Raw genomic sequence first — 23654 nt, 5'->3', positions numbered from 1 at the left:
CCAGTGACACTTTTTTGGCGATTAAACTGTTTTTTCCAGGTGACAGTTCTTCGTGAAGTGTTTACTTATTATATTAAGATAGGCACACATAGCAAGGTTATGTTAAGCTCCTGATTGTTAAACACACTGCACGCAAAGTATACAGAACAAACTTGAGTGCTACTCTGTACGTGCAGCAAATTTGGATGGACATTGTGCGCAGTCCCAGAATTAAGTATCATCAATGGAATAAGAAATATCGGCAAAACTGTTTGCAATATTGTCTGCCATTTTAGTTTCTATTTGAATTACAATTATTACCACTTTGAGCTCAAGGTTAACTGAGGTGGCATCTGTACTCATTATGTAGTTTCACGTGCTGGACAAGTGGAACAGTAACCTTGTGGGGAATCCGAATTGTTTCTGGTATCAAACTAAATGTTGATATTTCCTATAAATGTTGACCAAAGATTGACTGCTTCTAGTAGGATAACGATGTACATGTTTTAGATGTATCAGTATATTTGCATATTTGGTTTACTTAAAGCTGCAGTGTCCTTTAAGTGGTGTATTTAATGCCTTACTCCATAGTGTTTAGCCACTTTGTTTACATTCCCAAAGGTTGCTGTAGCTTTCACGTGGGTACTGTTTAAGGGTGAGTACTCTGTAATACATGTATTTGTAAATTTTTGTTCATTTAATTTGTAAAGAAAAAAAAAAAAGGAGCAAATTCATTTAGAGGGGCGTTCATTAATCTCTACAGACAAACGTTTTTGCCATAGGTGTAACTCCACAGCCAAGCATTTTTGACTGTTTTTACAACAGTGTGTTTAAAGTGCTTTAATAAACTCATTTGAAGATTTTTTTTTTTTTTTTTTTGTTGTTGTCCAAACCCCTGTAATAGTAAACGTTTCCATTGCTAAAAAAAAACAAAAAAACAACAACAACAAAAAAACATTGGATGTTTTTTAAACATTACAAGAAGTATAACAAAAAAAAAGTTAATGTATCTCTTTTTCTTTTTTGTCAATTTAACATAATTGGTTGAATATATTTTATAAAACTCAATGGCAATAACCAAATGCCCCATAGTGAACAGTTGCAAGTAAAACCTCAAGTTGCATAACCATACAAATGTTGTATAACTGACATGTTGTACATCAGAGGTTAGCATGATTGGTTCCATATGTCCACGTAACAAGGTCAGTGCATTATCTGAGTTTTCCAGTTAGTCTTTTGTGGTCTGTGAATAACAAACACAAAATAAATAATCAAATGGTGAGCTTTTGTTTGCAACCTGAAAAGTCATGCCAGGACTGCATGTGAAAACACAGGGAACTTGCTGTTGTGCATCATCAGTGGTTCTTTGGTCCAAGGTGCACTCTTGTTGAAGCTCTCCTGCTTCTGCTCCTCCCTCATATGCTGCTCTGGTTGTATCCTCTTCAGGACTGCTATCTGAAGAGCTTCCTGCAGCACTGGGACTAGAAGTGGAACTTTCTGTTTCTTCATGAACATTAACCAGGGTCACTGCTAGGGGTTTGAGATTCCCCAAAGAAAATTCCTTGCCATGGTTATACAGATCTAGAAGTAAATAAATAAATGCATAAACTGTATCTAAAGAATAATGACATACACCATAGTTATTATTAGATCTACAATAAATTAAATAAATAAAACAACGTAAAACAGTGTCAGCCCCTACTTTCTACATCTGATTATTACATTATATGTCTGTCCACAGTACAGGTAAAATATTAGTGTAACCTCCTACTGCCTCACCAGGATACAAATACCAAAGAGCTACAATAACACAGAAGTGCAACAAAAGAAATAAACACACACACACACACATATATATATATTTATATATCCAGTGATAATACAGGTTTTGAATGGTAAATGATAAATATACAACCGTATCTCATCCTAATTTATACTAAACTTTGTTAATTTCACCATTGGACTAATGTAATGAAAGAAAAACACGTAAAACAATGTACAATTTTCAATGATTAGGTCTATATAGAATATAAGATATTTATTTAGATATACCAATGACTTGGAATAACAAATGCTGTATAACACAGCATTGCTTCCAAGTTCTGTTTGCAGTGTATCCCATATTTTTATGTCGGTATAAATGGTACATTTCAGCATTACACTAACACAATGATTGAAAAACACGGTATTAAACCAACTGCTATTTTCAGTGATTTATATAAAAAATAACAGGATATACTATGAATGTAAATGTGCTTTTAGTTTCATATGAACACATTTCTGAACTTTGTAATATCATAAAAATAATTCCTTGCTGTATTAAATGTTTTTGATTCTCACTGAAATCCAAAATAGAAAAACAGACAATGTTTGCTTGGCCGAAAAAATCCCTTTGCGATTAACTGGATGATCCTCACTTACGTAGTCTTCAAACTGAGACTGATGGAACCAGTCGGCACTGAAGAGACTGATCAAGTCATACTTTTCAAAGGTGATTGCCTGTTAATCAAGTCATATAAGTAGACAGAGGCAAGCCTGCTCCTCAAAGGATTTGACAGTCTCCATGCTAAATTTGGTGCTTCTTGATAAGACTACTATGGTTACACAGCGTAAAAAGGGAAACATCGCGCAAAGTCTAACATAGCCGATGGCTGCTACCCAACGATCACTAAGGGAATTGAACATAGTAGATAAACACTGCAAAGGGTTACATGTATAGTATTGTTAATGTCAACATGAGTTTAACCCAGAGTTTTTCTGTCTGTACTATATTATTATTATTGGTAAATGATGCTGAAATGTTTCATTTAATACTTGATCCAAAAAGACACTTCACTGTTTAGTTCATGATGATGCCCTAGATGTCATTTATACAAAAGTACTCGTCACAAAAAGCCTGTAACAGAAAAAAAGTAGTTTTCTAACCTGACATGTGTATCTGTAGAATAAACTTTATCACCATTGCACTAACAAATAATTAAAAAAAAAAAAAAAAAAACAAACCAAAAAAAAAAGTATGAAACAAAGCTACTGTTATTTTCACAGATTATGTCAAATAAACAGGAACATATGTATAGTTAAATACAGAGATTACTGTACATGGGATGTTAGTTTATACATACATATACTTCTAAATAAATGTATTTCTGAAGTTTAGAATATCAAAAAAATAGTGTATTCAATGTTTTCATTGTCCTTTTGCTAATAGAAAATATAAACACAGTTTTTGTTGTCTGAAAAAGAGAAAGTGCAGGTGATTTGTAAATATGGGTGTGAGAGAGTGACAGCTGCAACACCAACCAAAGCCTCTGTCTTCAAAGCAAACCGCCTCTGTCAAGCTGTATACAGTAAGTAAGCAGAGACAAGTTAGGTAGGTTCTCAATGGGCTCTACTCTTTCCTTATAAAGTTTGGTGCAGTTTAATGACAGAATGCCGTAATTGCATAGCTAAGAAGGGACACGTAGTGAAAATTCGAACATGGACGATGGCTGCTACCCAAAGACCACTAAGGGAAACGAACACAGCCGATGGAGGCTGCAGAGGTGTTAAAGTAATCCTGTGTTTGCGGCCTTGTTTTCTAATAGTCTTGCACTTTCCTGATCACTTCATCTGGGGAGTGAAATTGGCCCCACCTCAAATGACTGACATGCTTTCAGCCAGTAAAATGCTTTAATTCAGACACTGCTCAGGTGAAAAGAAGCTTAACAGATACCCTAGAAGGGAAGGGAAGAAAACTGAAATGTTTCTTTCGAAAGTGAATATTTGAGACCTATGTAGTCAATGGAATCGTGAAAGTATTTTGTTACAGTAGCTTAATCTACTTTAAGGAAGTGTACAAGGCAGTTTTTCAGTGTGTGATTAGATCAAAGTTTATACTATTCTGGGAATGGCAAATTTGTTTTTTCAAAATTACCAATTCTGTTTTTATTTTAACGTTATTTGAACATAAGTAACATTTTTACAGTAAAAATCTATTGAATTTTTTTTTTTTTTTTAAGTCCCTGAGAAAATCTTTCTTACTTAAAGCAGTCCACTAGTAACACTGTACTGTAGGTCAGTCAAGAAATAAAGGTGTTTTGAATAAACAGCTTGTTGCTGGCATTACAATATACAGACTAGCATTATTACAAAAATATACAATTTTCATAAAATTACAAATTAAATGTAATGTTCAGGACATTTATCTCTCCCATCTGTAGTTTCATCTGCAACAACACAGACTGTTTTATGCTGTACTTGATATAAAACTGCTTGCATGTGTTTCTTGTATACCCTGGACAGACAGAGTTGCCTTCGTTAGAGCAGGGCTTTTCAACTTTTTTTTTTTTTTTTTAATTTAAGGGGGCCAGATTTCTAAAAAAGTTAGGAGTAGGTGGGCCAGAGTATTTTACTCTGCACATTTTTAAGCGGTAATAAACATTACATAACTTAATGTTCATATATTGAACAAGACTTGCGTGTTTTACCATATGACTAGTACTTTAATAAAAGAACAGTGTGAGAATTATTGATCATTACAAACATTTAAAAATGTATGTGACATATAAATAGTGTAACTGTTAAGAAGCACTTCTACTTTTGAGCTTCTAACTACTGCGCCCTCTGGATACGTATTTCAAAAAGCTCCTTGTTTGGTTTCAAGATGTCTTTTCATATTGTACTCCTTAACCACTGACACACATTCATTGCACAGTAAACACACTGGCTTTGCATTCGGTACAGTTGGTAAAATAAATAAGTATTTATTGGTCCACTCATTGTTGAATGTACAATTTTGAGAGAGCCATGTTATAGCAACATGTGAAAAAAAAAAAAAAAAAACTAAAAATCATACGTGGTATTATTGCGTTAATGATAAATTGGAAATAATAAGTTATACAACTAAAGTTATACCTCAACCTTGTGTTGAGCGGAGTAAAGGGATTTGCGCTAATAAATAAATGAATACATAAAGTCAGTTAGGTTTTTTTTTAATTGGGAGTGGGGTGAGTCGACGATCGTTTTTCTCAGATACTTTTCACATTTATGTATATTCAACTCATAAAATTATTCCACAGAATAGAACGCTCACAAAACAGCTAGTTGCATTTTTAAACAACTCGACTCTCTCACACAGCACACAGGCAGCGTGGCAGTAGAAACAGACAGTCCATCAGTGTAATGCCCACAAAACCATGTGTTTTTTCGTTATCCAATGATCCAAATAAACATACAAAAATGTTTTATACAAGTGTCATCTCTGGCCTTCTGGGTAGTGTAGTTTTCAAAGCAATCCATTATTGTTTATAGGAGAATAACAGTGGTAAAGATCTTTTTTTTATTTTTTTTTATTTTTTTTTGTAAAAAGGTGCACTTGCAAAGCAGAATTACACTCCCAAAATGCCATTTCCGTTCCCCATGTCTAATTCCGTGATTCTGCGGTCATGGAAAATCAGTAGCCCTAAAGTTTATTAAAAAAATGTATAGGGATTATATTTAATATATAGGATTGTAACAGGGGGAGATCTGTGCTGACTCTGCTGTCGTGTTCACAGTGCTGCAGGAAGAGGGCAGCAGTTGTCCAATAACCGCCTGCGAGTCATGGCAGTGACATGGAGAGGTGGGAGAGAGGGTGTGTGGCTTTCCCTCTCTCTGAGTGGTCGAGAGGCCGGTCTTGGGGGAATTGTTAGGCCTATAAACTAACACTCTGCTATTCCCTCAGGACTGCCTTTTTAGATTTGCTGTGTGTACGGAAGCACTGTTCCGAGACTACGAACAGCCGGGAGAAACCAACCCGGTGGGAACGAGAGAGTCATAGTGGTAGCGGGTAAACATTGGCCAGAACCCTCAAAGTACTGTGCGTAATAAGCTGAGGGAGCAGGGAGTGTAGGTCGGTGACCCGGGTCGTGCGGGTAGCGATGACCGGGGTAAAGCTGTGAAGTGCAGCACCTATTGTTTGTAGTTTTATTACAGTGTTTTATTTTCCCTTTTTTTTCGCCTTTTGTTTTTCCATTATTTGAGCTCCTGCGAGTGCGCCCGCAACTGGCTTAAGTACCGTGATTGGTATTTCCGTGGTCCTGTCTATCATTGTTGATAGTCAGGCCGTGGACAACAGCGCCCTCTGCGGGCTAAAACAAATCACTGACTAGAGTCAGTAAAGAAATAAAACTGGGCACCTGTGTGGTGTTTCACTTACACCCATCTGTCTCCCGTGTGTCAGTGAATTACCCACCACCCTTCCACAAAGGTATAGAACAAAAATACATAAATTGGAACTGTAGTTCATTTTTTAAAAGCCTTATGCATATCAAAAAAAAAATAATCACCAATCAGATTTCCACAAAATAGTTGCTGCCAAAAGTATTGGCATCCTACACTTAATGTAAGATAATTCAAGGACTTGTTAAATACAAACATTTAGTGAACATTAGCTAGTAATTAATATGACAAAGACCAAATACCACAATTTTTGGTATTTTAACAACCCAAAAGCACTTAAGCAGTTTCAAATATTTGTTCATCTCAAAAGTCTTGGCATCCCTGTTTAAGTATTTCATGTGTCCTCCTTTTGCTTTTATTATGTCTGTCGTTTGTGATGATTCTTAAGTAGTAGGTTATATCTTGTTGGTGAAATCTAGGCCTATTCTGTCATGCATATTTCCTTTAACTCTGGTGACAGATTGGATACACAGTGCTTGGCAATTAAATATTTTTTTTTTCAGATCAGTTCAAAGCATTTCTATTGGAATTGAGATCTGGTGATGACAAAGACCATTCCAGAACTTCTATCTTCATTTTCTTCAAGAATTTCAGAGTTGACTGAGCCATGTGCTTTGGGTCATTGTCGTGTTGGAAAATAAACTGTCTCCAATCGGGCTATGAGTAGATGGTATCATTGTACTTCAGAATGTTTTAATACATGGCTGCATTCATACTGTCTTCAATCACATGAATGTCTCCAGTCCTGGAACTGCTAAAACACTCCCATATCATGATCGTCCCATCGCTATATTTAACTGTAGGTATAAGGTTTTCTTCATTGAAAACTTTACCCTTTTTTTCCTCCAAACATACTATGGTTCATTTTTGGGGAAACGTTCTATTTTAGTCTCATCGGACCAGAGTGTTTTATTGAAGAATGCTTCAGATTCCTGTTCATGTTTCTTGGCTTATTTAAGGCAGTTTATTTTATTAATGCTTTAATGGTGGTTTGCAGTGAGTTCTGCGTGTGACAGTTCTGTGTTCTGTTATGCACTGTTATGTCTGATGCTGCTAAATCTTTCTTTACAGTAAGTTCTTTTAATCTTGGTTTCTCCAACCTGCTGTAGCAATACTTTTCTTTGGAAGGCCACTTCTTTCAAGTATTTCCGTTGAGTTTGTTCTGTGGTACTTTTTTATTATTGCTCTGATTTTGGTATTCCATATTTCTTTGATTCTGTTCTGTAGCCATTTCCTTTGTTGTAGTTCACTACGAGTGCTTTTCTCAAATGTGACTCCAGCTCCTTTGTCTTGACCATCTGCTCGGTTGCCAAAACATTCTTCCTCAACAGATGTTGGAAATAATTACCTCTTTTTCTGGCCATTGGCTTTATAATACAGCTTAGCTACTGTGTAATGGTTTTCAATCTATATATGTTACATTTTTGCAGACTTTTAATGAGAAGTACTTTTGTCATGAACAAATATTTGAAATTACTTAAGTGTTTTTTTTTAGAGATTGGAAATTAACTGAATTTGTGTATTTTTGTTTTGTCATTTATTAGTGGCTAATGTTCACTAAGTGCTTGTCATGTCTTGTTGAATTATCTAATACATTTAGTGTATCAGTACTTTTGCTTGTGACTGTAACAGTGGTGCATAAAATTATTGACATCCTCCTGTTTTTTTTAAATGCAAAATGCTTTCATTTCAATTATTACAACGTATACAGTACTACGTGCATTTATTTCTCAACGCTTGTTTTCAATTAACTATTGTGAAACACAATGTAATTTCTTAATTTCAAAGTATAGAACTGTAACACCTTAATAAAAAATACAACTGGCCTGCTTTCAGACTTTTCACATGGAATTTAAAATAAATAAATAAATAAATAAATGTTTGGCACATTATTTTTTATAATCTGAATTCTTGAGTAAAGCCTGGTTAGTTTGCCAGAATGAGGGCGTGATAGTAAATGGTGCTGCTTTTTATTACATGTCTATATAGTCTTTCAAAAAAGGAAAATGGATTTTACATATGGAGTAAAATGAATCGATATGACAGAAGCCTGATCTGATTTAGTTTTTTGGCTGGGCAGTTACACTTACACAAGAGTAAATGTTCTTGTAGCTAAACGCATACACCCCGTTCATACTTGCGGTTTAGGCTGGCCCAGGGCCGCCTTATCTCATGTGTGAATGCTCGAAAAATGAAAAGGCAGCCCTGGGCCGGGTGAAATTTTAGACCAGCATTTTGATGCAGCCTAAAGTACCAATGCCGCCTCAGGGCCGGCCTATCTGCATGTGTAAACCCAACGCAGGCCCTGGGCCGGCCTTAACGCGTCAGTGCGGCGATGTAGCTCAAACCACTCATCTACTAGGTTGAGCGTAGTAGATCAAAACAATGTCGGTTTTAAAGGGTAGCAGCTGGGACGATGCAGAAATTAACCCTTAGCGGTCCATTTATTCAGCTCTTGTCAGGCACGTCGGGTCCAATTTATTTTCACACATGCTGTTTTAAATATTTTTTCTCCCCAGAATAAAGCAGGTTTAAAATGTATTGAATCACAAAAGGACAGCCCTGCATCTCCAGCCAAGCCCAACCCCTTGTTCGCTGTATTTTTCACATACCTTTTTATAGACGTACATACTCTCCCAATCATTTGTTTTATCACCAAACTCCTCAATAATACGATCCAAGTCATTATTTTATTACTATAACATCTCAAAAAGCTCATATCTGTGATAGTCTTTGAGCGCTGGATGCAGAAGCATCTATCTCCTTTATGTCTATGTTATCTCTGGTGAAAACCTGCATGTTTGTCTGAGAACTCTCTGAATTACTGAGGAGCAGGCCAGAAATAAACCCACCACGGATCTTGGATTTTATGGAACCTATGGCAATCTCCAGCCCGGAAAATAGCAATGGGGAATGCACTGAATACACCGACACTTTTGACGATGATGATGCTGGGTCGGTCATGAATGGTAAGTATTTCTTCATCGTATGGCTTTCATTAAAACGATAAACTATATATATATATATATATATATATATATATATATATATACACACATATATATATATATACATACATTTCACACACACACACAGCTAAGATTGCAGCTAAGATTGTACATCTCAATATTGATAAATAATGCATACGACGTTGCATATTCAGTCACCATTAATATAATAATCTGTATTGTGACTAATGTAATGTACACGTCCTTGTTTGCTGCATTTACGCATGATACAACACGAACGCTTCTTTCCACAGTAACCGACTGCACTGTCAACACACGCCTTTATCGTATCTTATGCAATAAATACAGTGTTGCAAAAAATAAGATGGCCATATTTCCGTCTGCAAATTTCCCAGCTCAATCTCTTATGTTGACTTCCAGGAATGCGGTGTTAACGTCGCTTTACATTTCCGACAAGCACTTCGCCGCAGTTAAGGTTTCCTTTTCAGCCACATATGTGAACGCGCTTAGGCCCCCTAAAACTTCAACGTGAACGGAAATTTTGAGGCAGCCCAGAGACGGCCCAAGGCTGACTCAGTAAGTGTGAACGGGGTGATATTTACACAGCAATAAACCTTAATCAAAAGGACCATCACTTATATTCAGTAATTTCTTGGAGAGCGATGGCCAGTTGAAGAGCATTGTTTGACAATTGTTATGGTGATGTGGATGTTTTGCACTTGGCAGGATTTGACCCAGGCCTCCTAAGGTGAAAGACCAGCAGTAAATGTGCGGCTAGTTCAAGCAGTATTAAACCTACCATTTAGTTTGCAACATTCAGTTACTGTTTAACAAGCAAAACTGTTTCGTACAGTGTCTGTTGAAAGGTGACTTTCTGGCATGTTTGTTGAAATCGTCTGATTAGTCTTGTGACTCAGTAACAGCAGTAACTGATGCGTCTTGAGGGCTCTGCCTGATTGGTTGCCACACTCACTCTGTCAGTCTTAATCAGACTTTCCTGTGCCTCAGTTGAGTTAATTCATTGAGATGAAGTGTCTGAAGTGTAACATCACATTATTTCTCCAGTCAGGAAACTGAAACGCATATGTTCAGAAATTGAGCATTCAAAAGTGCAGTCAATCTCCTTTTAATTAAGTTTCAATGACAATGTTAACTTTCGGCAATTATCCAGGTATTGCATGTCTACAACAGACACAGCACATTGGAATTTGAACTCATTTGGATAGTACAAGACCCTGGGCTGGTATTCACAACCTAAGTAGAGACAAATTGTGTTTGTAAATGACTTTCTGGTGCATTGGTGTCTGTCACTGCATATAGGAACAGGAATAATATATGTTTTCTCAAATCTCTTGGTGGTACAGTACTAGGTGCATGGAACCAGGCCCAGAATTATGATCAGGCTTTTTGAAATAACAGTATCTGGCATAAACCTAGATTATTCTGTACCTGAGAGAGCTCACATAGGGAGACACAATACACAGGAAACTAGTCCAATGTGTGTCGGATGTAAATTTCATGAATTAATGAATGAGTCATATTTAGCAGATCAATAAGCGGAGAATTAGGCAGGATGAATATTTATTTTTGCATACCACTCAGGAAGCCTCTTGATGTAAAACGGTCATGGCAGTTCACCTTCAGTTGATTAAAGAACACAGTCATTGAACTGGGGGAAAAAAAACATGATGTCAAGGCAGTCAGTGTTTACCCTGTGTACGGATGGAAGAATTAGTATTGATGCAGCCAGAAGATGCCCTTCGACGTGACTGTTTGCTAACTGCCCAAACTGCTGGTGGCAGAATGATTGGTGCATGATTTTATTTATTTATTTTTTTTATACAAAGGCAATTTTGGAACACCATTATGGAACTTATTGGTAATAAATTGCACTGGCCAATATTCACATGTGTAATAATATATATATATATATATATATATATATATACACATACACACACTACCGGTCAAAAGTTTTAGAACACCCCCATTTTTCCAGTTTTTATTTAAATTTAAGCAGTTCAAGTCCAGTGAATAACCTGAAATGGTACAAAGGTAAGCGGTAAACTGTCAGAGGTTAAAAAAAAGTTTAGGTTACCAAAAACTGAAAATTAATGTACATTTCAGAGTTATACAAAAAGGCCTTTTTCAGGGAACAAGTAATGGGTTAACAACACAGCTGTTCTGCAGCAATGGAAGTAAATTAAGCCTTGAAAGTTGATTCTAACAATTCCTACAGGTGTCCCAACTTTTGTTGATTACTTACAAACCCTCTGTCTGTATAAAAGCAGTGTTGGAACAGACTGTGTTACTACACCCTCTTCAGCATTATTTGGACAGTATTGTACTGCAGGAAGTAGTATATTGCTATCATAATGGTGAGAAAAAGGCAATTAATAAAGGAAGACAGACAGACAGACAGACCATTATAACCCTTAAAAGTATAGGTCTTTCCTTTAGAGAAATTGCAAAGAAAGCCAAGTTGTCAGTGAGTACAGTTTCCTACACCATCAAAAGGCACTTGGAAACTGGAGGAAACTCTGACAGGAAGAGGTCTGGCAGACCCAAAGTCACAACAGAATCAGAAGACAAGTTTCTGAGAGTCGATAGCTTGCGTGATAGGCATCTCACAGGACAACAGCTTCAAGCACAGCTTAACACTGGTTGAAATAAGCAATGTTTGATAGGTCGAGTGGCATTAAGAAAGCCATTGCTAAGATGGCAAAATAAGAAAAAGAGGCCTGCCTGGGCTATGAAGCACCGCCAGTGGTCTACTGAAGACTGGAAGAAGGTCTTATGGACCGTTGAATCAAAATTTGAAATCTTCGGTTCATCACGCAGGGTTTTTGTACGCCATCGAGTAGTCGAAAGGATGGTTCCTCGGTGTGTGACACCAACTGTCAAACATGGAGGAGGAAGTGTGGTGGTCTGGGGCTCTTTTGCTGGATCCAGAGTCGGCAACTTGCACAGAGTGAGTGGCACCCTGAACCAAAACGGCTACCACAGCATTTTGCAGCCCCATGCTGTACCCCCTGGTATACGCCTGGTTGGTCAGGGATTCATCCTACAGCAAGATAATGACCTAAAACATACCTCCAGGCTATTTCAGAACTACCCTGGTAGAAAAGAACAAGACAGTAGGCTTCAAATCATGGAATGGCCAGCACAGTCTCCAGACTTAAACCCCATCGAGCTGGTTTGGGATGAACTGGACGGAAGGGTGAAAGCAAAGCAACCTACAAGTGCAACACATTTGTGGGAACTTCTGCAACAGTGTTGGGAAGAAGTTTCCGAACAATATTTGATTTCCATTGTAGAAAGAATGCCACGAATGTGTTCGGCTGTTATAGCTGCAAAAGGTGTCTACTTTGATAAGTCAAAAATTGATTAAATTTTGTTAAATAAAACGATTCCATGATTTCTTTTTTTATCTCCAGTTGTTTATTTGTTCTATGCTTTAATTTGAGTACATTGAGACATTAAACTGCGTAAATTTCAATAAAAACTGGAAAAATGGAGGTGTTCTAAAACTTTTGACCGGTAGTGTATTTGTATATATATGTATCCCGTTAATTTGTCATGCACTTTTCATCACCAACAATTAATCACCAGCGACAATTCATCACGTGCAATAACTCACTGGTTAGGGTTACAAGCGCTGAACCGGTCATTTTCACCTGTAGTGTTTTAAACAGCTGTGATATGATAATGTACCCTCCTAACTTCGACCACTACTGTGAACCACTGATAATCTGGTGACACATTTTAAATATATACATATATATATATATATATATATATATATATATATATATATATATATATATATATATACACACACACACACACACACACACACACACACACACGTTTTTGGCCGGTCCTATAACATTCACTGACGTCGTCAACACTACTACGTATCAAGTGCATAGATTCACTACATTCAGCGACACCTATCGCTGTTACAAGCGTTAATGTTTCAATTACATTATTTATTTTGGAGATACTTTGATTAATTAATAAAAAAAAAAAAAAAAAAAAAAAAAAGTCTTGTGTAACAGTACAATAGCTTTGTGCCTGTGTGTTGCCTTTATTGGACTTGAAGATTCAAGGGCATAACAGCAGTTCTAGGGGGCAAAAAGGCAAAACATAAATCCAATCCAAGGGCACCAAGGCAATTTCATACTCATTCATAAAACAACAAAAAATTCAAAGAGCCTATTATGTTGATTGAAATTAATTCAGACAAACACAAATCAATGTCTGATACAATAATTGTTACAAAAATAAAATCTAGGTCACATTTTCATTGTAAAAATAAAATGGTATAAAAAATCCAATTTAAAAACAAACTTTTATACTGAACAAATACAAAGGGTAATAAAATAAATATTCAGGGTATTTTTTACTAAACTCAGTTACACACCACTGACTAATACATAGATTAGACTAGAGGCCTAGATACAGCCTTAGTGATACAACAGCACAAATAAGTGATGTGAGTGAAGGGAAAGTTTAAAGAAGATGTGTGTTGTAACATACCAACCCTTCAGTCTCTTTAACAAGTCTGCTCGTTCGCATCTCGTGCTAGTACACTTATTCCCTTATGCACAGACATTCTTAAAGCTATAGTATCAATAAACTCTACTGTTACCAAAGCTTGTTTTTTGTTATATGTGCTGTGGTCATGTGACAGCTTGGTTTCTGGATGAAGACCTAATGCTAAGAACAATTTAGGTACCGGATTGATTTATATTGCTGTAACATTTACTAAATGTCTTGAAACCATGACATTGGCATTTGCCCAAATATGTTATGTTGAGGTCATGTGATGTAAGTTTCTGAGGTTTAGTGATGGAACACTAAGGTGTTGCCTTAATATTTCTAACACAGGTGTATTTGTGATTTGAGTACATGTACATGCTAATTCCTGTAAAGAACCACTGAGCGAATAATACATGATTCACATATTGGAAAATGTGCTTAAGCTTCCTTAAGATTCCTACAGTGGGAATTGGTAACAACTTTGTGAGACAATCCATCACCCACCTTTACTCTTATCAGGATTTATGTGAAGCTCAATTTAACACAACTTAATTCTAAAACTTCCTTGCCATCTTGTCATTAACCTATTGTTTGCTGTCCACTTGCAGGGAAGACTTTCATGCAGACTCTATTTATTAGAATGATGGATGTGCATTTGCAGTGTTACTGTAATGGTGTGAAGCTTTAGGAGGGTATACCAATTAAGTTGAGTTGTGCTGTCACACTGCAGACTTGTATACCAGTCTAGGAAAGATAATGTAGATTGCACTAATAATATAGGAAAAATAACTCCACTAAAAACATCAGACCAGTAAACTTTATTAATCTAACATACTATAGCAGTCAGTTTATATTTTTTCTGTATGCCTTAAGATACAGAGTATATTTTATTTAATTAGGCTACATAACTTGGAAGTATTCTTTTTATGTTACTTGGTGCTGAATGAGTACCATATAAAATACAGCGTATGGTGTATGTACTTACTTTGGCCAATACTGCATCGTGGAAATTGAAATTGAGCGGTTTTAAGTTTTGTGGTTCATGAAATGCTTGCTTTAGTTTTCTAATAAAGCGGTGATCAAAGAAAAGAAAGGCCAACTGTGGCTGCTCTTGTTGTAAGGAGGGTCTTCATGAAAACATATGTTTGCAGGAACTGAAATATTGGGAAAGGTTTCTCTGGGAAGGGAACTGCATTCTAGGCGTACTATACATTAAAAGTATAACCTGTTGAACTGCTCTGTATTGATCAATGTTTTGTTGGGGTGTTTGACCTTTGATAAACAAACCGATACGATGTTCTGTGCTTCAATAAAAAATCAATACATTTTGTTGGGGGAGCTCAATCACACTGCTGTCCTGGATTTTTTCCCTTTTATAATTTTACATTCAACATTTTTGTTTTTAAATTCTATTTTGCTATAATCTGTTAAGTTTAATTGAGGTGAGGATTGAAATTATTTTGGTGTTTGGTTTATTGTAGCAGATTGAAACCTGTATGTGTGAATACAAGTTTCTGAACAATTAGTTCTTTAAAAACAAAACAAAAAATACATAGTTGACAACTTAAGGCCAATTTACATAGAGGTTGTTTTAATTGAACTAAACCGAGGCAATCATACAAACTGAATTTGATTTGTTTTGGTGAAAAGCAGAATCACAAGGAAAATTTGGAAGGGAACCAGAAAAAATATAATATTTTGCACTCAAGTGTGATGTGAACTCAAACTGAATTGAGTGATTTGGAAAGTAACCACATTTTGAGACAATTACAGAACATAAGCTGTTAATTTCATAATTTAGGCCTATACCTGGGTTAGAAAAATACATTAGGTGGGTGCTTTTTCTGTAGGTGTTTGTCAATATGTAAACCTTTTTTTTTTTTTTTTTTTTGATAAATGCGCAGCTGAAGTCCCTTATGAAATAATGAATTCTGTATTCTAAACATTATGTATACAGTACTCCTATATAGAAAGTTGGTATAACATGGAAGTCACTTTATTAAACTACATTTTTCCATAAAACCCCATGAGAACGGATCACTTCAGGTACGAGGATAGATTCAAAATTGTACATTGCCTAGAGGTGTCATATTTTGATGTGAAATCAAGGTCAATTCTGTGATACAAGTTTTTGTGTCCCTAGACCCTTGTGGCAGCAGAAGTGTCAGTTTTGCTGCATCCATTCAGTTGACTTGATGAAATACAGACTGCAATCGATTTTGACACAGATACTGGGATTTATTTTAATTATCTAAGGCAGATGTTAATAGAGATGCCCTCAAATGTATTAAGCACATTTTCAGGTACTTTATTAAAGGATGGCAGTGCACTATGTAGGCATACTGTAGATCTATCATTGTTTAGGTTTGTGGATTTCAACCTTTTCGCCAGTGTTGCCAGCGGGGACCACCAATTGTACCAGTAACTGTGCATTCTTAAACGGCTGTTGTAAAACAGACCTACTCCATTACAACCGCTTTTTTCATTGAAAGTGTGATGAGTCAGATTATTTGGCAAGAGTTCACCACAATCAACAACACAGACTGGTTGCTTTGTTTTCCAATCAGGAACTGTGGAAGGGTGGTGGGTAATTCACTGACACGGGAGACAGAACAGGTGTACTTGAAACGCCACACGGGTGCTCAGTTTTATTTTGAGGTGGTGATTTCTTTTTACCCACAGAGGGCACTGCTGTCTGTGGCCTGTCCATCAACGATGATAGACAGCACCACAGGAATACCATGGCTGGTAAACAAATTGAATGCGGGCTCACTCACAGGTGCTCAAAATAATAATGAAAACAGAAGGTGAAAGGAAAATAAAACTAGAAATAAAAGGTGCTGAACTTGGCAGTGTTATCCTGGTTGTCGCTACCTGTACGACCCTGATCACCAACCTGCACTAGCGGCTCCCTCAGCCTGCTATAAGCAATATTTTGGGGGTCTGCCCAAGGGTTCCCCGCTATCACTATCTTTCTTTTGTTTTCCTTCTCTGTTTTTTTTTTTCTCCCGGCTGGTTCTCAGTCCTGGACCAATGCTTCCCGCGCAGTCAGCGGTGTCTAAAAGGGCAGACCTGAGGAAACAGTAGAGAGTTATCTTATAGGGCTAACAATCTCCCCAAGACCTGCCTCCCAGCCATTCAGAAAGTCCACACACCCCCTTTCCCACCTCCCTGTGTCACTGCCATGACTCGCAGGCGGTTATTGGACGACTGCTGCCCTCTTCCTGCAGCAGTGTGAACACGCCAGCAGAGTCAGCACAGATCTCTCCCTGCTACAGGAACTTTAAAACTTCACAACAAATACTCTAAAAACCTAAAAAGGGGGAAGTGACTTATACATCGTTTTTTGTGGCACCTCATCATAAATTCTCATTTCGCTGTGATTTTAGTGATACAAACACATTGATACATTACGATAATGTGATTTAAGGGAGTACTGTGTTTGAGGAATCATATAATTCCAGTACATACCAGTTGCAAGCCTGTCGCGTACTCGTACCACAGGTTGAAAACCACTGGTTTATTTTATTAAAATAGACCCCACTCTTGATGATTCAAATTTTTTGGTAATTGTAGTGAGTTTTGGCCAAGTATTTGTTTGACATTTAAGGTAAAGTAACAGACAATAGTCTTTGTTCTGTCTGTCTTAAATGTTTGAAATTCTGCCACACGTTACATCAGTGTTATTGTGTTTTTTTTTTTTACTTAACGTTTGCTCTCAGCAACACAGCTGAGCTTCCCTGTTTTACCAAAACATCCTATTTATTGTAACCAAGGCAACAGTGATGCAACAAATTGACTAACAGTGGGATGGCTGATGTCATGTTATTAGATGACTTTTATATAATCCATAACCAATTAGCTATTATAAGATTGACTTTTTATCTTTGAGTCAACAACACATTAACAGAGTTTTATATTTTTCTTGTTTCACTAACTTTACTGCAAACCAAAAATGGTTAATATTAAAGAACTGCACTTTTTATCCCCTTACTTGACTTAAGAAAAGCTTTTCAATATTGGTATATGTGACTGGATGTGATCTGATTTGATGTTTTGTCACTAAAATCTGGTCTGGTCATTTAAACTAGTACCATCTTGTCAGCACACAGCAAGCTGAGATGCATGCTATCGATTTATTTGAAGGCTTGTTTACTCAAGTGACAGGTGCCTGAGTGATGTGGTGATAATTACAAGTCAATACTGCTGTAATCCAAAAAAGTCATGTTTTTTAGTAAATAAAGAAAATAATCCACTGGTATACCAGCAATGGTAATGGGGAAGAAAACCATGGCGGGTTACAGTCCTCAAACACTAAATATACAATCCCAATAATTCTGATCCTCTGTGTACAAAACTGTACTCTTCAACCCGAGGATGGTCCTGTGCGTGTGTCCGTGCTGTGCAGTGAGGGTAGTGCGTAGGGGTTTGTTCTGGCTCCATGGTGGCAGCTCCTGTCTCCTAATCCTCCTCTACAACAAACAAAACAAAAACACACTTTGTGCTCCGGCTTATTACCATATCCAGCGCACTGTGCCATACTCGAGAAACTGCGTCCCCTTTGAACTACCAAACTCCTCCCTGTGATCAGCCCGGCACCGCAGTTTATCCAATCGCAGCCTGCCCCACAGCTGACCACAGTGGAGTTCAGTAATCTCACAGCTACACGCTTTCCCCCAAATGGCCGACTTCCAGTTGCCACCGTCCATCGAGTCAGCCCATCTGTGGGAAAGCGTACTACCCACTTTACACAGCGCCTTTTCTGGTCGGAGGGAGATTTGCAGCTCAGATTCCTTCTCTCCCAGTTGCAGCAAGTTATGAATTCCCAGGAAAATTATTTGTTCCTATGCATTGGCACATTTGGTGGGAAACTGTGACTCTCTTATCAATGTTGGAACCTTTGACACTGAAGAGAATGTTACAACCTGGGAAAAGGACAACAGTCTACAAACTTAACCCTCTCCCTTCCCTCCCCCACCTTAATGACATAAGGACAACGTTTAATGAAAAAGGGAGAGAACTGGCATTGATAAGGTCTCCCCGGAAGGTACATGTAGACATCTTTCATGCTTGCTGTTTTTTAAAAAAAAAAAAAAAAAAAAAAAAAAAAGTGGGTTGCCTTGTTGTAAAAATTAGGGAACCCAAATAGAGGTTTTTTTTTTTTTAATTGAACTAAACCGAGGCAATCATACCAACTGAATTTGATTTGTTTTGGTGAAAAGCAGAATCACCAGGAAAATTTGGAAGGGAACCAGAAAAAATATAATATTTTGCAGTCAAGTGTGATGTGAATTCAAACTGAATTGAGTGATTTGGAAAGTAACCACATTTTGAAAGACAATTACAGAACATAAACTGTTAACACAACACAACAACAAACTATCATTTGTGTCACTTGTGTATTTCTACTTCAGAGTGGTTGTTTAGTGTTAATTAAGATAAAATGTTGCCATCAATGTGCATATGGGATATCTAAAGAAACCGGTGTGACTGTATACATTTACACATGTGTGACAAGTCTTCTTTATAGGTAAATATAAACAAAGACAAATTAATTTTCTTACCCATGGGTAGATTTACCAAGCTGTCCAGTCGCAGAGCAAACATACCGCAATTTGCATTTTCTTTGTGACAATTCGCAAAGTATACATTTTGTCATAAGTACAAAGAGAACATATGTTAATGAAGAGAGCCGCAATATACTAATTTAAATATTAGTTGTGTCCTCTTAGCGAGTTCTCTAGCATTGTGAGAGTCATGCAACATTTTTTCAAATAAATAGTGAAATGCAATTTAATTCTACCAGATTCTGTGGGATAAAAAGGGCCACTGCAAATTTGCAAGTGACCTAGCCCAGGGAAGATGAAACAACGTAGTCTATCTTTGATGTACATACCCTCTCTCTCACGTCTCCCCACCCCCCTCCCCAGTGGACTTGGATTTTCTTTTTGAAATCCAGTCGTCCTGGGATCACCTGGCAACACCTGCTGTGTCCTGGTCGATAGAAGCCCTATATAGGGTATATGATGCAGAGAAGCTGGGCCTGGCAAGGCCCAATTTCCACTGATGGAGGCTTCTATTGCCGCCTTGGTCCAGGCATCTAATTTAGCACTTCTGTCCAAGGACGCTGCCTACCCCAGCAAGCAGTGCCAGGTCTCTGAGGTGATCCTCAAGTGTGCCTGTTCAGCCAGTGCGTTTGCCGCAAGGCTCTGCAATTATTATAATAGCATCCTGGTAGCCAACCAGTGCCATTTGCTGAGGTCCCTTTCTAAGAACTATAGGCCCTCACCACAACAGTTGGATGAGCTGTGCCTGGTTAACAAGAACCTGCTCCGTGTGTCTAAACTCAGCGGGCAGGCTGTGGGTTGGAACCTTGCTGTGCTGGTAGCTTCACCTAGGCAGCTTTGGCTTTCCCAGGCATGCATGTCTGACTGGGATAAGGCAGTGCTGTTAGATGCCCTGATTACACCAGGGCATGTACTGGGTCCCGTGGTGAATGAGATGCTGTTGTGCTTTTATCGCATGTGGGATAAACGCGAGCTGGTTCACCTGCTTCCCAAGCGACCACCTCCAGTGCGTAAACCAGTGGCAAACTGGCACCCTAGGCCCAAGCAGCCTTAACGACTGGTGATGTTAATAACCGGCCATGGCTGCTTGTTGTAGAGGCTTTAATAGGTTCCACCACCCTGTGGAAAGACAGAAACCACAGGCCAAACCACAGGTTAAGCAGCAGCCCTAAGGATTTGCTGCCACAGGCCCAGGGCCCCTTCTTGGGGAGCTGTGGCAAAGTGCATGTCAGTGCGCAGGTGTAGAGGTAATGCGATGTGTAAACAGATGACAAACAACAAAGTTCACACTCGAAACAACTCTTTGTTTTAATCCAGATTGTTTTGGCAACCATAAATAATAATCTCTGGTAATGCACACAATGTGTATTGCACAGTTTAAACCACCAGGTACAGTCCCGAAATAATAAACATACACAGAACACAAACATGATTACAAGTCCAGAGTGAATGCTTTGGTGCAAGTGGTGAAATACAGTTTATTTGTGTGCAATAGTGCAGTGCTGTCCGGCTTAATGCTGGATTCAGCGACAGCTCCCAGAATGTGTTAGCCATCTAATAATGACAAACACGAAACACTCACAGTAACTTTACGGTCCTTCAATGGTTCTCTTGCAGCCATAACAAAGGAGGATTTCTCTCGGCCACATCCCCTTTTGTACCTTCAGCCACGCCCCCTTGGTTAGCGAGTGCAATCGCTTTTCCTCCAATTCGTGATTGCCACATTGTCTCCCGTCTGGGGCGATGACTTGGTGTACTGTAGCTCTGCCCCCTTTCGAAATGGCCGACTTCCACCTTTCCGTGGAATGAATTGCTAGACCATCCAGTCCAGGGCACACTGCTCCCTTTACACAGCGCCCTCACAGGTTGGGAGGGAGATTTATAACCAAGATTCAATCTTTCTCTGTCACAGGAGCTTTCTGGACTATTGGCGTCAGTGCACCACAGACATCTGGGTGCTTACTACCATCCAGCCTGGGCTGGGACACTGTGTGAAATGGCAGGGGGTTGCAAGGTGTGTAGAACCCCCATTGGCAGGGTCTCCGCATAAATGTTTTGGAGCTGCAGGCAGTTTACCTGGTGTTGCAGGAGGTTTGAGGGAGATACGTGCTTGTCCATACAGACAACACAACAGTGGTGGCTTATGTTAACCAGAAGGGAGGTCTCAGGTCACCCAGTCTCCATCGTGTGGCCCATAAGCTTTTGCTCTGGGCACATGAGAACCTCCTGTCACTGTGGGCAGTACATCAGCCTGAGGTGACAAGCTGGGTGGCGCCTTAGAGTGGAGGCTTCACCCCGAGGTGGTAAGCCTCATTTGGGAGATGTTTGGGACAGCAGAGATAGATCTCTTTGCCTCCCAGGAATTGGCATACCATCCCCTCTGGTTCTCCATAATAGGAGGCGGGGACCCGCTGGTAATAGATGCCCTGCTCCTGCTGTGTCTGGAGAAAATCAGGCAGGACCGGGCCAAGGTGCTCCTAGTAGCCCCTTAATAGCCTAGGAGAGTGGTTTTCAACCCTAATGCAGCTCCGGAGTGGTGAGCGGCCGAAGTGTTGTGACCTGCTCCTGCAGGCATGGGGGACCTTATGACATCCCCGACCCATCGAGCCTGCAGCTCTGGGTCAGGTCCCTGAATGGGAAATTCTCCTTCACGTCAATTGTTAATCTGGCAGCTATTTCAACTTGCCATGTCAAAGTTGACTTTGTCTCTCCAGGAGCTCACTTCCTGGAGGGCAGTTTTTGAAAGGGGTTTGGCGGCCACCTGTGAAGGACATTGTTCCTCGCTGGAGGTTAAACGTGGTGCTTAATTTACTTGTGAAGCGTCCATTTGAGCCCATGCATTCAGCTGAGCTGAAATGTTTATGACTCAAAGCAGCTTTTCTTGCTTGCTATCACATTTGTAAAGTGGGTGAGATGCAGACATTCTCCATTGGAAAAGCCAGGACAAAGGTCTAAGCAGAGGCTGTCCAAATGGATATCAGACATAGTCGGTACTTCCTATGAGGTGGCCAACCTGCCCCATCCAGAAAAGCTCTGCCCATTCCACCAGGGGCATGGCAACTTCGTGGGCTGTATTCCAGGGTGCATCTGGCAAGGATATTTGCAATGCAGTGGTGTGGGCTACTCCCCATACCTTTACCAGATTCTACAGACTTAATGTCGTGGATCTCAAAACCCTGACTTTGGAACTGGAGTGTTAAGGGCTTCTCAGTTGACCTTTACAACACAGGCATAGAGGTGAGTTGTTTAGCCCTAGCTACTTGTTACTGGGGAGTCGTGTGGTAAGGTAGCCTCTTGGCTTGACCTTGTAGCATTCCAGTCGTATATTGCGCTTGTGAGGGCTTTGGTCCACACATACCATACAGTAATGGTTACATTTTGTACTTGAAAGGGAACTTTAGGTTATTATCATAACCCTGGTTCTCTGAAATAGAAATGTAACCATTAGCCTTCAAGGCCAGTGTGTCCATGACTGCAGCAGGCTTGAAGGAAAAATGACGTTGAGGTCTGTGACCGCAGTGCTTTTGTGCCGTTGGTGGCGGGCCATGACTGCGTCACAGGCTCTGCAAGCAGCTTTATTTATTTATTATTTTTTTAAATTTGGAACCTGCAATTATTTTTTCTCATTTTCTCCCTAATTTGGCCCAATTATTTGGTATTTCAACCTGGCTCACTGCTGCCACCCCTGCGTTGACTCAGGAGAGATGAAGACGGATACACTCGTCCTCTGAAACGTGTGCTGTCAGCTGTCTGCTTCATTCAGCCACCTGAGAGCTACAACGCTGGAGAACCACGGAGCTCCAGGCAACTTACAGGTAGCGTTGCTTTCTTTCTGTTGTGCTTGAGATCCCCATCCAGAATCTTTCTGTCTCACCCACAGCCAGTTGCTGCTCCTTTCTGCTGCTTCAGATAAGTTCTTCACTGTGCGATGCAACTCTTGGCCACTGAACCCGACGTCTCTGAGAAACCGGGTTGTAGAGTGTCCCACAAATCCTCGACATCCCACCTCTACTGGGTAAACTCGGATTTTCCATCCTTGCTGTTCCGCTTCAGCAGCTAGTTGAGCATACCAAAGTTTCTTCCTCTCATACGCCTCATCCACAGCATCTTCCCATGGCACTGTTAACTCTACCAGATGAACAAGGCTTGCTGATCCAGACCACAAGACAATGTCTGGTCGAAGGTTAGAAAAATAAGCCGTTGACCAACATCTGCCAGCATCTTCCAGTCTCTAGCAGCTTCCAGTTGTCCTGAGCGAGGCTTAGTTTTTAACACATTTTCTTGGTGGTTGCTCTCCTGGATGGAGGAATATTGTCTTTTGTGTATAATGCTTTGATGGAACTGGTGGCAACTTATTGGTCAGGTTACGCTTGTCTTCCAATGCTAAGGCCAAACA

At 39.1% G+C, this 23654-nt stretch overlaps 1 protein-coding gene across 2 annotated transcripts in view; it reads left to right on the top strand.

Annotated features, from left to right (window-relative positions):
• Positions 1 to 23654, top strand: part of LOC121320401 (1,4-alpha-glucan-branching enzyme-like) — a 257808-nt gene that overhangs the window by 597 nt on the left and 233557 nt on the right. The window lies entirely within an intron of this gene.

The sequence above is a fragment of the Polyodon spathula genome, chromosome 9, assembly GCF_017654505.1.
Source record: "Polyodon spathula isolate WHYD16114869_AA chromosome 9, ASM1765450v1, whole genome shotgun sequence".
NCBI classification, from domain to species: Eukaryota; Metazoa; Chordata; class Actinopteri; order Acipenseriformes; family Polyodontidae; genus Polyodon; species Polyodon spathula.
The sequence above is the reverse complement of the archived record's forward strand: the minus strand, read 5'-3'. Positions and strand labels throughout refer to the sequence as shown.